General features: G+C 34.4%; 1 protein-coding gene across 1 annotated transcript in view; it reads right to left on the reverse strand.

Annotated features, from left to right (window-relative positions):
* LOC138707426 (uncharacterized) overlaps window positions 1-16,755 on the reverse strand; it is a 516,816-nt gene extending 500,061 nt beyond the window's left edge. The window contains exon 1 of the mRNA XM_069836872.1: window positions 16,716-16,755. The gene's annotated coding sequence lies outside the window, so the exon portion shown is untranslated. The remainder of the gene's footprint in view (window positions 1-16,715) is intronic.
* Window positions 16,756-16,990: the final 235 nt, after the last annotated feature.

Raw genomic sequence — 16,990 nt, forward strand, 5'->3', positions numbered from 1 at the left:
CATAAGCCCGCCATTGGTCCCTATCCTGAGCAAGATTAATCCGCTCTCTACCATCATATCCCATCTCCCTCAAATCTATTTTAAAATTATCTTCCCATTTACGTCTCGGCCTCCACAAAGGTATTTTTCCCTCCGGCCTCCCAACTAACACTCTATATGCATTTACGGATTCGCCCATAAGTGCTACATGCCCTGCCCATCTCAAACGTCTGGATTTAATGTTCCTAATTATGTCAGGTGAAGAATACAATGCGTGCAGTTCTGAGTTGTGTAACTTTCTCCATTCTCCTGTAACTTCATCCCTCTCAGTCCCAAATATTTTCCTAAGCATCTTATTCTCAAACACCCTAAATCTCTGTTCCTCTCTCAAAGTGAGAGTCCAAGTTTCACAACCATAAAGAAAAATCGGTAATATAACTGTTTTATAAATTCTAACTTTCAGATTTTTTGACAGCAGACTGGATGATAAAAGCTTCTCAACCGAATAATAACAGGCATTTCCCATATTTATTCTGTCTTTAATTTCCTCCCGAGTGTCATTTATATTTGTTACTGTTGCTTCAAAATATTTGAATTTCTCCACCTCTTCGAAGAATAAATCTCCAATAATAATAATAATAATAATAATAATAATAATAATAATAATAATAATAATAATAATAATGACTGTTGCTATACTAGGAACACAGCTGTTACATGAAATTCATAACAGGCGCATGAATCTAAAGAAGTTCGGTATTACTTCGGAACGCTCTCTGAATTCCTTGCTGGAACAAACTTATTATCACGTGCTTGTTTTCTTTTTTTAAATATTTTATTTCGGTATTTTTAACTGAAGCGTTTATGCTCGAGTATCAAATGAATAAAATATTATAAAAATGTCAACATCTGACGTCAGTTAGTTTAGCAACGGCAATGGATTACGGTTACGTCAGGTTCTTCTTATGTCACTTGATTAGTAGCGGATCATTCAGATGAAGTATAGTAATTCCTTTGTAATTACTTGTACAAATATGCTTTATATGCATTTTATATCTATAGGCCTACTAATAATACATCTGTCACCAAGATTTTTCTGGCAATTTTCGATTTTCCAAAAATAATTGGTGTTAACATGTATAATTAACCATCCTGAAACCGAAAATCGCTTTTTTGAAATTTTTGTCTGTCTGTCTGTCTTGTCTGTCTGGATGTTTGTTACCTTTTCAAGCGATAATGGCTGAACTGATTTGTATGAAAATTGGAATATAAATTAAGTTCGTTGTAACTTAGAGTTTAGGCTATATGGCATTCAAAATACTTTATTTAAAAGGGGGGTTATAAGGGGGTTTTAATTAAATAAATCGAAATATCTCCCTTATTATTAATTTTCGTGAAAAATGTTACATAACGAAACTTTTTTTTACAAATTATTTCCGATAAGTTTTATTCTATGCAAAATTTTGATTGGACTGATATTTAATGAGATAAATGAGTTTTAAAATTTATATAACACCATCTAAGGCGCTGTAATGAAATAAAAAAACAAATGACTTCGTCTATAAGGGGCCTTGGACAGCAACAATCGAAAGCTATGAAAGATAGCCTACAGAGAATGTTTCTGTGTTTGTATGAAGTAATATCGATTAAAGGATATACAAGACTTTTAAAATAACAAGACAATACATTTTCACCGCCGCCTCAGATTATAGCGTTGTTGTTCCTGTAATAACTCCTACTGTATGTGAAAAATGTAACATTTTTGAGTAGGAAGAAAAAACACATTTATTCATTCCATGGCAGTGGTACATAGGAGATCGTGAATTCTTACATTTTCGAAAGGAAGAAATATAATTACATATCACCGTTTATGCTGTATCACTATTTAAGTTATTTGAAGGGTTCAGAACCATAGTGGGCTAAGCGCCATTTACTGAAGATGTAGAAAACAAACGTGTTAAAGGAATTGTCATTGAACCAAATGAGTGATTTCTGGACCAAAATGATAGCATTTTAATTATTTAAATACAATTTAAATTAAGTAACATATTAAACTATTTATCCTTCTATCAAACACGAATTTTCCCTGGATCAAATTCCTATTTTAATTATGTAATTACTTTATATTTATTTCTAACGGGTGCAGCGGAGCGCACGGGTACGGCTAGTTAAAATAAAGGAGAAATGATGATTAATAATAAAGCAACATAAATTGTATTAACTTCTTTCTTTCTCGATCATTTTCAGTCCTTATAAATAAGAACCAATTCGTTAAAAATCTAAATATCACAATAACATCCAACAGAGACCAGAAACTTTCCACGCAATTACCGGGATCCTATGAATCCCTTGTAATTTTTTAGAGTATGGTACTCGGTACAATTGCCCTAATTATGGTTAATGAGGTAGGTTAATTTACAGTTCATTAGTGTTAAATGAACTCACAATCAGCAACATAATGTGGAGACTAAACACAACTAATTGGGAAACTGGTATCAAATGATACTGTGTGACTTGTGTCTTCCTTGCCCGCACGAGCGCCGTGACCGCTAGGCCAATCGAAAGGTCGAGATTCCAGAGAAAACAAAGTCTTCGGAAACATGGGAAAGAAATCATAAAAGAGAGAAAATATATTTTCCGAAATGTTGTCGTTTTATATGGCCTCTACATTTCAGTTAGCAATATCTCTTCCTGCTAGGGCGAGAGGGAGAAGTGAGGAGTTCAGGAGGAGTGAAGTGAAGATTTGTGGGACTCCACAAGGATCCCCGGACATTGCGCCTCCCCAGCCCTGACATCACTTTACCCCTCCCCCTCCGAACACAAGTCAACAAAAGTTCCTCCTGGTCGCTGCTGTAAATACGACGACACCGAAAACAACGGACAAGAAAAAAAGAAGAGAGAAGAAGCCATGGAGAGGAGAGAGACATTCTAATGTTTGCAAGAGCCCCTCCACTATTTATATAAATCCCTGCCTCTGTGAGACGAGACGAGGGTTTGACATTATTCTTACTGTGCTCCATATCTACAGGGCGTGTTAAAGTTATGCTAACAGAATTTCAGTTTAAAGAAAACTGAAAAGCCACCGGCGTAGTTCAGTCGGCTAAGGCGCTTGCCTAACGATCCGGAGTTGAGCTCGGTCGCGGGTTCGATTCCCGCTTGGATTTTTCCCGAGGTTTTCACAAACTGTAAGGGAATGCCAGGTAATCTATGGCGAATCCTCGGCCTCATCTCGCTATCATCAATCCCACCGTCGCTAAATAACAGAGTTGTCGATATAGCGTCGTTAAATAAAAAAAAATCGAAAAATATTTGTTTCTTTATGTGAAAACATTTCGTGCGAAAGCCTTAGGGTGAATCTTAAATATGTGCAACGTATGTATGTATGTATGTATGTATGTATGTATGTATGTATGTATGTATGTATGCATGTATGCATGCATGCATGCATGTATGCATGCATGTATGTATAATAATAATAATAATAATAATAATAATAATTATTATTATTATTATTATTATACATTATTATTATTATTATTTATTTATTTATACTGGCAGAGTTAAGGTCATAGGGCCTTCTCTTACACTCTACCATGTCACAAAGTATACAAGCACTTAACATTTAACAAAAAGTTAAAGAACAGAATACTAACATATTACAAAAAAAATTATTAATAATAATAATAATAATAATAAAATCGACACTAAACAACATGAAAATAATACCATAATAGAAAAAACAGAAAGTAAAATACATTGGAATATAGTGAAAGCAACTCATTTAGTACAAATGGTTAATATGGAAAAACATAAGGAAGAATATATCAAAATGGAATGTAATAAAATAATAATAAAAAAGAAAAGAAATACGAAAATTAAATAAAATTCACGATAAAAAGGCTATGATAGTAAATTCATCGGCGTATGTATGTATGTACGTACGTACGTATGTATGTATGTATGCACGCATACATACATACAAGTTTAGGTATTATGAATAATTAAAATAGGCAGGCAAAAGGGCATCATACATAGCTAAAATAGGTAGGCAAAAAGGCATCATAGATAGCTAAAGTAGGAAGGCAAAAAGGCATCATAGATAGCTAAAATAGGTAGGCAAAAAGGCATCATAGATAGCTAAAATATGTAGGCAAATAAGGCATCATAGTTAGCTAAAATAGGCAGGCAAAAAGGCATCATAGAGAGCTAAAATAGGTAGGCAAAAAGGCATCATAGATAGCTAATATAGGAAGGCAAAAAGGCATCATAGATAGCTAAAATAGGTAGGCAAAATGGCATGAAAGATAGCTAAAATAGGTAGGCAAAAAGGCATCATAGATAGCTAAAATATGTAGGCAAAAAAAGGCATCATAGTTAGCTAAAATAGGTAGGCAAAAAGGCATCATAGTTAGCTAAAATAGGTAGGGAAAAAGGCATCATAGTTAGCTAAAATAGGTAGGCAAAAAGGCATCATAGTTAGCTAAAATAGACAGGCAAAAAGGCATCATAGATAGCTAAAATAGTTAGGGAAAAAGGCATGATAGATAGCTAAAATAGGCAGGCAAAAAGGCATTATAAATAGCTAAAATACGCAATAAAAGGCAATTACAAAAACCTTGCACTAGACCCACAACCTTGCACTTTCCACAAAGGGATTTCGGCAGCAAGAAAAGCTTTACATTAAGTCGAATGCAAATTGAGATTTTCGACTCTAAGTTGCAATTACTGTTGGGAGCAAAGAAATCTTCCCAGTAGCCTTGGAAAGTGCATTTTTGTGTTTGGTTGTACTGATATGTTGCGATATGAAATATTTAGCTAGCTACAACAACGTCGCAATGAAAACTAAGAAAAATAACCGTTAAAAATAACGTTAGCATGATTGTGCAAAAAATGATTTTGTGCGAGATCGTGCGTATTTGCTTGTTTTCCGCACAGAACCAATACGCGGTAAGTGTGAAATACCACATTCAGTATTCCCAACGTAACACTCATAACAATTTCCCTTTTCTTACCGCTTAGGCGCGACATTCATTTTACTGCTTTAGGCTTTTAACATATTATTTTTAGAGACGTTCAATATAGTAATAATTATAAATTGGAAATTTACCACTGCAATTTCACCTAAATTGGAATGTTAATTATTGTTTTTAAATATTTGCAAAAATTAAGTGAAGTCTACTACTCCACGAAACTTATTGCATTCCTGATACAAGTAACATTAAGGAAGCCGTGAAAAAATCATCAAGAATCCAGATGCCGATGTTATTACTGCAATATGTTATATAAATAATATTGTTAAAATATTAAAATGAAAAATAAATCATTACATAACCTTACCGTTTGTTTTAAGTTCGCATTTATAGACTGGGGGGAAAAAAAGACAGACGTATATCACGGCCTGCTGGAGTACAGTAAACACAGAAAACATTTTATAGCAACAATGTTGAAGAAAGATATTTTGGTGTTCCGAAGTTGCCGTCATTAAACAGAAACCAAGATGGAGATTTCATTGCAACTAATTAGAAATTCGTCTTTCAGGTATGTAATAAACGATCTTCGCACAAAATAATGTACGATACACGAGCGGTATGTTTTCTTTCAATTCTCGGAAATTAAAAAAGCTCAACTACGTTTCGCTTTTTCAAACTTTTCCTCGAACATGAAAACTTCAGCATACCGCTCTTGTAACGCATATTACTATTACATACAGATGAGACGATTCCGATAGATAGAGTCATGGTGAAGAGAGAACGACAAGAAATACTGAAATGTACTCAAAGAGTCTTTCTTAGCAACTATTCTGTCTCACGATATTTCAGGGAATAGAACTCGTGAAGTAAATGAATTATCTTTGAATGAAGGTTATTAGAAGGTCTGGCGCGCCATCTACATTAAAACATTTCATTCATAAACTCCGGGCTAGTAAATAGAAGACTGTGGGTGCAGTTATGCCGTCAAGTAACCAAGGCCGGGCTCCAGGCTGGAGATCCGCGGTCGGTTAATCTACTTAGCCAGCTTTGAGACGCTTCTGCCTGCATAATTACGCACGGTCCATTGCCTCCAAGATCCCGCACTTTCACACCTCACACTGACTGCTGCCATGAGGTTCTGTTTTAAATGTTAAGTCCGCTACATTCAGAGCCACGAGGTGGCGCCTGGTTATGATGACTGACTGGCTTTGACACAATTTCTCTCGCGTCACGGCAAAGTAGGAGAGTACCTTACGAAGCTCAAGGTATAAAGAGAATGCAAATGTAAGTGCGAAGTACAGAAGCGAACAGTGAGGCATATCCTGATTAAATGACCAATATTATGATACTGAATCTATTTCTAGAGTTACACTATTTTCAGCTCATATATAAATTCTTACTTACTTACTTACAAATGGCTTTTAAGAAACCCGCAGGTTCATTGCCGCCCTCACGTAAGCTCGCCATCGGTCCATATCCTGTGCAAGATTAATCCAATCTCTACCATCATATCCCACCTCCCTCAAATCCATTTTAATATTATCCTCCCACCTATATCTCGGCCTCCCCAAAGGTCTTTTTCCCTCCGGCCTCCCATTTCTAGATTCGCTCATACGTGTTACATGCCCTGCCCATCTCAAGCGTCTGGATTTCATGTTCCTAATTATGTCACGTGAAGAATATAATGCGTGCAGTTCTGCGTTGTATAACTTTCTCCATTCTCCTGTAACTTCATCCCTCTTAACCGAAAATATTTTCCTAAGCACCATATTCTCAAACACCCTTAACCTATGTTCCGCTCTCAAAGTGAGAGTCCAAGTTTCACAACCATAAAGAACAACCGGTGATATAACTGTTTTATAAATTCTAACTTTCAGATTTTTTGACAGCAGACTAGATGACAAAACTTCTCAACCGAATAATAACAGGCATTTCCCATATTTATTCTGAGTTTAATTTCCTCCCGAGTGTCATTCATATTTGTTACTGTTGCTCCAAGATAGGCCTATTTGAATTTTTGCACCTCTTCGAGAGATAAATCTCCAATTTTTATGTTTCCATGTCGTACAATATTCTGGACACGAGACATAATCATATACTTTATCTTTTCGAGATTTACTTCCAAACCTATCGATTTACTTCCTTCAAGTAAAATTTCCGTGTTTTCCCTAATCGTTTGTGTATTTTCTCCTAACATATTCACGTCATCCGCATAGACAAGAAGCTGATGTAGCCCATTCAACTCCAAACCCTGTCTATTATCCTGAACTTTCCTAATGGCATATTCTAGAGCGAAGTTAAAAAGTAAAGGTGATAGTGCATCTCCTTGCTTTAGCCGCAGTGAATTGGAAAAGCATCAGATTGAAACTGGCCTATACGGACTCTGCTGTAAGTTTCACTGAGACACATTTTAATTAATCGAACTAGTTTCTTGGGAATACCAAATTCAATAAGAATATTATATAAAACTTCTCTCTTAACCGAGTCACATGCTTTTTTTAAATCTATGAATAATTGATGCACTGTGCCCTTATACTCCCATTTTTATCGAATATCTGTCGAATACAAAAAATCTGATCAATAGTCGATCTATTACTCCTAAAACCGCACTGATGATCCCCAATAATTTTATCTACATAAGGAGTTAATCTTCTCAAAAGAATATTGGGCAAAATTTTGTACGACGTCAGGAAAAGTGATATTCCTCGAAAGTTACCACAGTTAGTCTTGTCCTCCTTCTTAAAGATAGGTACAACTATGGACTCCTTCCATTGTTCTGGTACAATTTCCTTTTCCCATATAACAAGCACAAGTTTATAAATTTCGCAAGATAATGCGCTTCCACCCTCTTGTATTAATTGTGCTGGAAATTGATCGATACCTGGAGACTTGTACTTTTTCAGATTTTCTATTGCAATTTCGACTTCTGAAAGTGTGAGTTCGGGTGTAAATGGCTCAGCAGTTTGTATTTGAATTTCGTCCCGATCATTTCTGTTTGGCCTATGTACATTTAGTAGTTGCTCAAAATAGTTTTTCCATCAACGTTAGGGAATTAATTTATTACACTTACACACTCATTATCTTTAATTAATACTTAAATGATGTTCGAGAAACATAGGCTAAGGAAGATAAATCATGTAAACATGATCACATTACATACTATCAGATATACGATAATATACGCCCATATTGCATTTCATATTATGGTATTTCAGTAAATTAAATAATTCATCTAACAATTCTTGGCACATTTATTTGTAGAATAGACACTGCCGAGAGCGTATTTCCTTCACACATTTTACTACACAAATCAATAACCGTTTCCTTGGTTACGACTGTTTTTTTTTTACATATGACGGATCCAAGCTATTTGGAAATGCATCCCCAAACATTCTCGTAATCTCATAATTCCGCCACTGTCGCAGCATGGATAGATATTAAAACTTTTGGTTGGAATTCAGTTTAGACCAGCGGTGATCAAAGCGGGTGTCGTGATTACATCGTGTAATCACAGACATTCAACGGGTACGAGGAGTTTCCTGTACATTGCTGTGTTTTTCGTTCACGCACTGAAGGCAAGCAGTGGCGGTATCATGTCGCTCTAGAAATTCTGTCTCTACAAGCAGTAAGAGGTGGATTTGTAAGGAATGAGAAGGAGAACTTTTTTGTTGTTCTGTCGGACAAAATGTAATATGTTTACTTTGCTCAACGGTTCAATTAGGAGTATATAGAAACATTAATTGCCACGCTGAATAATGTATTATTATTATTATTATTATTATTATTATTATTATTATTATTATTATTGACCAATAAGTGCGTGTTTCTATAATTTTCTGTACGTGCATGAATATTGATATTTATAGATCTTCTGTCTAGAAGGATAAAATTATTAGGTTTTATCTCAATTTTAATCTTCTTAATCTTTAGATGAGGGTAACTATTTATTGGTTATTCATTTAATAATAATATTGTAGAAAACTGATGCAATAATTTGTGCCAACGAACTGTTAAACGGCAGGAATTGACATGTCTTAAATCATAGCCAGGAAGAGAAAGATGAGATAAATAAATGTAAGGAAGTCAGCTACCTAATGGGGTTTGAAATATCTCGTGCTCTAAAGCCTTTTAATAGAACAGAATTTCTCAAAAGAGTAATGATTAAAACAGCTTAAATAACTTGTCCATAAGAAGTTTTTAATTTTGAAAAACTACGAATTTCTCGACCAAGTATCGAGAGAAGAATTTAGAAAATTCCTGATTAAATTCAAGAGCAAGATTAAAAAAAAAAAAAAAACAAGCAAGAAAAATCGTATATTATTCACTGGCTCTTGATGACAGCAGTGACATTACTGATACCGCAAAGCTTGAGATTTTTATCCGCAGGATTGATCAAGATGTTAGTACAGGAACCACCACTGGTTGTAGTTTTCATGCCAAGTACCTTTCCTGCGTCTCCTTACTTCATAGGCTGCCTGTCCCATGTTCGAGCTTTGGCCACCGCTGGTTTAGACAACGTGGTGGGACTTCTACCTAACCAATGTCTTCACCTTCTCTGCATGGATAAATTTATAATAGGATGCACCATCTGGCGGCAGGGGGCTCAAATAAGATGATCAGCGCCCAACGTCGTAGGTGGTGAACATTAGAACTATGTGTTGGGTACATTACCCAGAGTTCTCTATTTATCCGTTCGAGATATTGCTCGAGAGTCGAAAAGACGAGATGGCGGACAGAAACTTGCTAATAAGTGAACATGAAGTGATACTACGTGTGTGTATAAGCAGTGTATGTTAAACAGTGATGTTTATGGACGTTGTAAAAATAGCGTTGTTGAATGTATTGTAAAGTAATAGTAATATAATAAATTGAACTATCTAAGTAGTTCTTGCAGAATTTTCCATTGCGCTGTACAATAAATACCCAAAGAATACAATCCCATTTATCTAACCTTTTGCTTTATTTTTTGTCTCTGTCTGGTTATATTTTAATTGGGTAGTGTAAAATAGATCGTCTCTTTTATCTTCCTGTTGGCTCCGGTAAGAATTTTCAGTAGATGATGCTGTGAGGAATAAAAATGTAAATGTTTCATTTTAAATTGGGTTAGTTTTGAATATCGATGAGGGTGGGAGGGAATACTTTCTGCACAGTTTAACATTTTCGTCACCAGGTGCGCTGCTAAATGCATGGAGTAATTAGTTACTATTTTCGCTACTTGGTGCGCTGCTAAATATAATAACGCCCCTCCGCCCAACAGGTGGCAGCAAGATCAATTTCTACAACAGTGCCTCTAGTATGTGTTACGGGAAACTCAGTAAGTTTCACATCCTATTATATATCCATCCATGTTCTCTGTATGTATTCACAGACATGCCCGGTTTTGAAGTTACATGTTCGTGAGTTTTATGACAATCCATCAAACCAATTCCAAACGTTACAAAGCTGTAAATTATTCGAGAAATGTCTAATGAAAAAGTTTCGTAGCGCGATTAGTAACTGACACAGGGAAGGAATTTCCCCGACTCGTATATCAACACCCATTTCCCTCACCATTACGCACGCGACAAGTCTGTTTCTATACCCATTTAAGCAGAACAGAATTTCAACCTTTCTAGGTGAGTTTACAGAGTATTTTTCTAGGAATAAGAACAATAACACGGCTCCTAGGAAAGACTTTGATAGCGGTCATTTAGCAACGAAAGCTATAGCCCTATTGACCTATATTGTCCGAAACGTTATTATCAAGCTCTGTTGTAATGATGTATCGTAGCCAATCACGCAACTTACTTTATGATGTGTTCCATCAAGCAAGAAAGTAATGCATAAATATGAATTATGAATAGTAGATACAGAAAATGGTGAACCGTAGATGAGTCATCGAAGACAGTCTGGTTGGTTGGTGAGTCAGTCAAGTTAATAAATCAGTCAATCGTGTCAGTCAGCTAATCAGTTCTTGAAAGTTTATCAGTCGGTCAAACTTCTACTATGTTACAACTTATCTGAAATCAGAAATGAAAGCAACGGTAGAGGTATGCAGATAAAAATTACAAGTTCCATAATCTAAAAAAATTACAATTCATAGCAATATTTTAATAAGTAAGCCAATGTTAAATATAAATTTATTTCATCAGTTAATCATTTATTCGTTCATTAAATTAATGAATTAAGAAAGATAGCCAACTACACAGTCAATTAAGTCAGTCATGAAAATATCAGGCAATCAACCAATTCAGCCAATTGTCAGCCAACGAAGTCAGCTAACTAAGCCACTGAGTCAGTCAACCAAGCAGCTCACAAGCAAACGTTTTGTTGGGGGCAGATAAAAATGTTAATTTTTTTCTTCCACCATGTTAATAATGTCAAAAGAAGTGCTTATACAAATTTTGGCCACTCGACCGCAATTATGAGGGCCGTAAAAAATAAGTTCGCCAGGGGCCTCTAAAAAAAAAAAAAAACACAATTTCATTGGACAAATTTATTGGAATAGCACAGCAATTGTTGAGCTATTTTTCAACATATTTTCCATTGGAATTGAGACATTTCTCTTATCATGGGATCGACAGAGAGAGGTGCAGACCAGTCAAACGCTGGTTCCGATCTGAGGCGGCTGACTTCTACGACACAAAAATTGATCCCATGATGACAAATGCCTTAATTCCAGTGGCGGATATGTTGACAAATAGCGCAACAATTGCTGTATCTGTTTCAATAAATATTTCCATGCAATTGTACTTTTTTCTATAAACGCCATCAGGGAAAATCACTTTCTGGACGGCCTCGTAATTGCGGTCAAGTGGCCAAAATTTGTATAAGTACTTCTTTTAACATTATTAACATGGTGAAAGAAAAAAAAATTACATTTTTATCTGCCCCCATCAGAAAGTTTATTTGTCAGCCAATTATGAGGTAGCTGCATGTTTCTATGCATTTATTTTGTGAGAAATGCTGCTATTTGATTTCATTAATATATTTTTTAATGAATTACAGAAAAAATATTTTCAAATTTTCAAAAAAATTTTGACAGTGAATAAAAGAAGATATTTCATAAAATGAATGCATAGGAATGCTTCTCTATGTCTTGTGGATGTAACCTTGAGAAAGAAAGCATAAAAATTGAGATGATCTACTAAAACTTGGGTTTGAAAATATTTATAAAAAATATATTTTAAAAAAGTAAAAGAAATCAAAAGCAAAAAACATTTGAGAGTTCAAAATTTTTATTTTGTTAGTCTTTTACTTAGTAAACATGCTATCAAACTTTGGATGAAAAAAAAAAAGATTAGGAAACAAGTTGTCATTTTTAATGGGGTGCCCCTTAAGTCAAATCAATGTGTCAGTAAATTGATTATTTAATTAAGTCAGTGTATTAATAACTAAATTAACACAATTGTTCAATCAATCAAGTCGGTAGGTAAAGTTAGTAAATCAATCGCTCAATCAAGACAGTAAATAAATTCAGTCCATATTAATAATTCAGTATGCCGTAATTAAGATAGATCTAGTCACAATCTCCACAAATGTATCAAACTATTCCGTTTATATGACGTCATTCCATTTCTGGCCAATGAATTGTAATGCAATTTTGAATTTCAAACAATCACAGTCATAATCGCATAATTCTGCAGCTCGATTTATCACTATCAATTTATCGAATGATCGTTCTTTTCTTTAGTGAGTGTCACCAACTGTTTCCACGTAAATTGATGAACATGAATCCATTGTATTAAATAAAGTGCGAAATCCTACTTCCACATCTACATCTTCATCTTCTAATTCCATGTGCATTGTATCTAAAAAAACTGACACTCCTTCATAACAATTGTTCATTTAATTAATGTATTAATCAGGTTATTTGTAATTATACTATAAAATGTTTAAATTAAATTATGATTTCTGCAGATAATGAAAACGTATTTCTGTTATAATAATAAGAGAAATGCGCAGTACGTGTAATTAACATTGTTAAACCTGTATTTCGTTTTTCTCAATTGGCATTATTGGATAACATTCCATTTGTTTATTGCAGTAATCGTTACTCATCTATTTCTACTTCATAATGTCTGAATAGGTTAAGTATTCATAAATATACAATTATTAACATTTTGTGAGCGAATTTTAGGGATATATTATTTACATTTTTATTTTATTCACGAAATCTATGCTAATAATAAATCTGTAGCCAAAATTTTTCTGGTAATTTTCTATTTTCCAAAAATATAATTGGTATAATTAACCACCCTGAAACCGAAAATCGCTTTTTTGAAATTTCTATTTGTATGTCTGTCTGTCTGTCTGTCTGTCTGGCTTTCTGTCTGGATGTTTGTTACCTTTTCACGCGATAATGGCTGAACCAATTTATATTAAAATTGGAATATCAATTAAGTTCGTTGCAACTTAGATTTTAGGCTATATGGCATTCAAAATACTTTATTTAAAAGGGGGGTTATAAGGGGGCCTGAATTAAATCGAAATATCTCGCTTATTATTGATTTTCGTGAAAAATATTACATAACAAAAGTTTCTTTAAATATAATTTCCGATAAGTTTTATTCTATGCAAAATTTTGATAGGACTGATATTTAATGAGATAAATGAGTTTTAAAATTACAATAACAACGCCATCTAAGGCGCTGTACTGAAATAAAAACAAATGACTTCGTCTATAAGGGGCCTTGGACAACAACAATCGAAAGCTATTAAACATAGCCTAAGAGAATGTTTCTGTGTTTTTATGAAGTAATATCGGAAGCTAATTAATTGTTTAATTATTATTTCACCATTGGAAAGTGTAGTTTCTCTAGATGGACATAATTCTACAATGTTATTACAGTAACTTCTGAAACATATAGCAAGTAATATAAAGTATACACATTAAAACTAAATGATATGTCAATCTTCATTAAACTATGGTTGCATGTAATAACAATTAAGAAACATGTTAAAGGAATTGTCATTGCACCAAATGATTGCTCTCTGGACCGAAATGACCGCATTTTAATTATTTAAATACAATTTAAATTAAGTAACGTATTAAACAATTTATCCTTCTATCAAACACGAATGTTCCCTGGATCAAACGTCCTATTTTAATTATGTAATTACTTTATATTTATTTGTAACAGGTGCAGCGGAGCGCACGGGTACGGCTAGTGTCTGAATAAGTTAAGTACCGGTATTCATAAATATACAATTATTAACATTTTGTGAGCGAATTTTAGGGATATGTTATTCAGATTTTTATTTTATTCACGAAATAGCCCTAATAAATATCACTTGAGATCTGAGATTACTATAGACAGTTCTTCTACCCTTTTCAACAAGTTATTGTGCTTTAAACCCTTTTCAACAAGTTACTGTGCTTTAAATAAGCTGGCCAGGCCCTAATGACGAACCCCACAGCACTAAGCTATAAGCCACTTTCGCTCCCAGCCGCACGTGTGGGGTCTTCGCTTGTTTTCTTTCCATTTATAACCAAACTTGACAAAATGTTCTTAGTTTAATGGGCTTTCTTTTTACTTGTTGGCCACAAGCGATTGGTTCCCGCGGAAATGATGGCCCCGCCGCATTACATTACTCCTTTATTCCTCTTCTTATTTCTTTCTTCATCAGCGCTTTCTCTCGTTCTTCGCGAGTGCACTGAGAGCTTCTTTCTTCTGTAAATGATCATTTCTCGATCAGAGAGACGCGCGAGCGGCAGACTAATTGAGTTTCTGGCTGCATACCCCGCCCCTCACAAATATCAGTTCAGCTAAACGCCACGGGTGTCTGGAGTCTAAACCACGTCAAGTGTGAGCCCCTAAATCAACATTGATTTCTCTGAAGCTTATCTCTGACAGCTCGTCAGATACACAATAAGCAAATAAATACATAAATACGTAATAGTTATTTACGATACGAGTGTCGTAATGATTCATATTACAATACAAGTTTGATAACTAATTCAGTATTGTAATATGAAGTTACGATAAGTATATCGTACAATGTTTTATATATTTTGATAAATAAATTAATTATAAAAAGTAGTTTCACAACAAATTTCAACGGTTTTATTTCTATACTAGCCGTACCCGTGCGCTCCGCTGCACCCGTTAGAAATAAATATAAAGTAATCACATAATTAAAACAGGACATTTGATCCAGGGAACATTCGTGTTTGATATAAGGATAAATCGTTTATTATGTTACTTAATTTAAATTGTATTTGCATAATTACAATGCGATCATTTTGATCCAGAGACCACTCATTTGGCCATAAAAATTATTTTACGAAATACACGAAACGAATGTACAGAATAGCCTATCAAGTTTTCTGTGCATAAGAAGCTATTTTAATCTTACCTGTCCTCGATTCACTCAGAAGTTACTGTAATAACATTATAGCATTATGTCCATCTAGAGAAACTACACTTTCCAATGGTAAATTAATAATTAATTATACAAATCGGTTAATTTAGCTTCCGATATTACTTCATACAAACACAGAAACATTCTCTGTAGGCTATCTTTCATAGCTTTCGTTGTTGATGTCCAAGGCCCCTTATGGACGGAGTCATTTGTTTTTTAATTCATTACGCAGCCTTAGATGGCAGTTATTTTAATTTTAAAACTCATTTATCTCATTAAATATCAGTCCTATCAAACTTTTTTAAGGAATAAAACGTATCGGAAATTATTTTTAAAGAAACTTTTGTTATGTAACATTTTTCACAAAAATCAATAATAAGCGAGATATTTCGATTTGTTTAATTCAGGCCCCCTTATAACCCCCCTTTTAAGTAATGTATTTTGAATGCAATATAGCCTAAAATCTAAGTTACAACGAACTTAATTTATATTCCAATTTTTATCCAAATCCGTTCAGCCATTATCGCGTGAAAAGGTAACAAACATACAGACAGAGAGACAGACATACATACAAACAAAAATTAAAAAAAAGCGATTTTCGGTTTCAGGGTGATTAATTATATGTTAGGACCAATTATTTTTGGAAAATCGAAAATTACCAGAAAAAGTTCGGCTACAGATTTATTATTGGTATAGATATTTCCGCAAATAATTTCCATGGTTTTATTTTTATAGTTTTACAAAACGTTTCCATGGTTTTTATTTTATACTTTTGAAAATATTTTCATGTTTTTATTTCCTAGTTTTGAACAACATTTCTATTATTTAATTTTTACAGACTGGCAGAACATTTTCATGGTTTTTATTTCTCTAGTTTCGCAAAACGTTTCCATGGTTTTTATTTCTCTAATTTCGGTAAATGTTTCCAAGGTTTTTAATTTTTCTAGTTTTTCGTGAAGTTAAAAAGACGGAATCTCAGTGTGGCTAGACATGGTCACAATATTGTCGAAAGGTAACTGCCTAGTTCCAAGCTAGTGTAGCCACGGTGAAGTCCTTCACCAGATCCGTTAGACCCTAGGGACCTGTGGAGTCATAGAATATAAATTTCAGTTAAATTAAAGGTAAATTTAGCCAAAAGGACTTACTTACACAAATCTTAGACGCTGATTCAAGCGCTGGGAGGATTGTGTGTTAACAAATACACTTCCCCACTTGTCTATCTTGCGCGATATTACGGGAAGTCGATGCAACTGCAGAAATGACTCGAATGCTATTCAGATTGCCTGATTACAGGGGTCGCTAACGACCTCTCTAACGGATGAGACTCAGAAATAACGAGCAGTGCTGAATGAATGCGGGCTGCATAACCCCGCGAGTCTTAAAGGATTTTACGCTCTATTTTATCTTTCTATTTGAGTTTACCTGCAACGAGTGGAATGTACTCCGGGTGTGCCGGGTCGCATGCAACTGTCACTCACCTGAAACAAAACACAAACGCTCATTACCATCTCTATCTCCATGGAAGCAGAAAACAACTTGTTTTATTTGATGCCCCTAGCTAGGCAACTCTAAAAGTTGTGGCGCTTTGTAGTAAATACAATTTTATTCCACGTAACACCACAGATGCATTTTAATTGCAAGGAAATAAAATTTATTTCTACCTGAATATAGTAATGAAGTTTTACAACACGTGTTTT

This window comes from Periplaneta americana, chromosome 1, assembly GCF_040183065.1.
Source record: "Periplaneta americana isolate PAMFEO1 chromosome 1, P.americana_PAMFEO1_priV1, whole genome shotgun sequence".
In the NCBI taxonomy this organism is placed as follows: Eukaryota; Metazoa; Arthropoda; class Insecta; order Blattodea; family Blattidae; genus Periplaneta; species Periplaneta americana.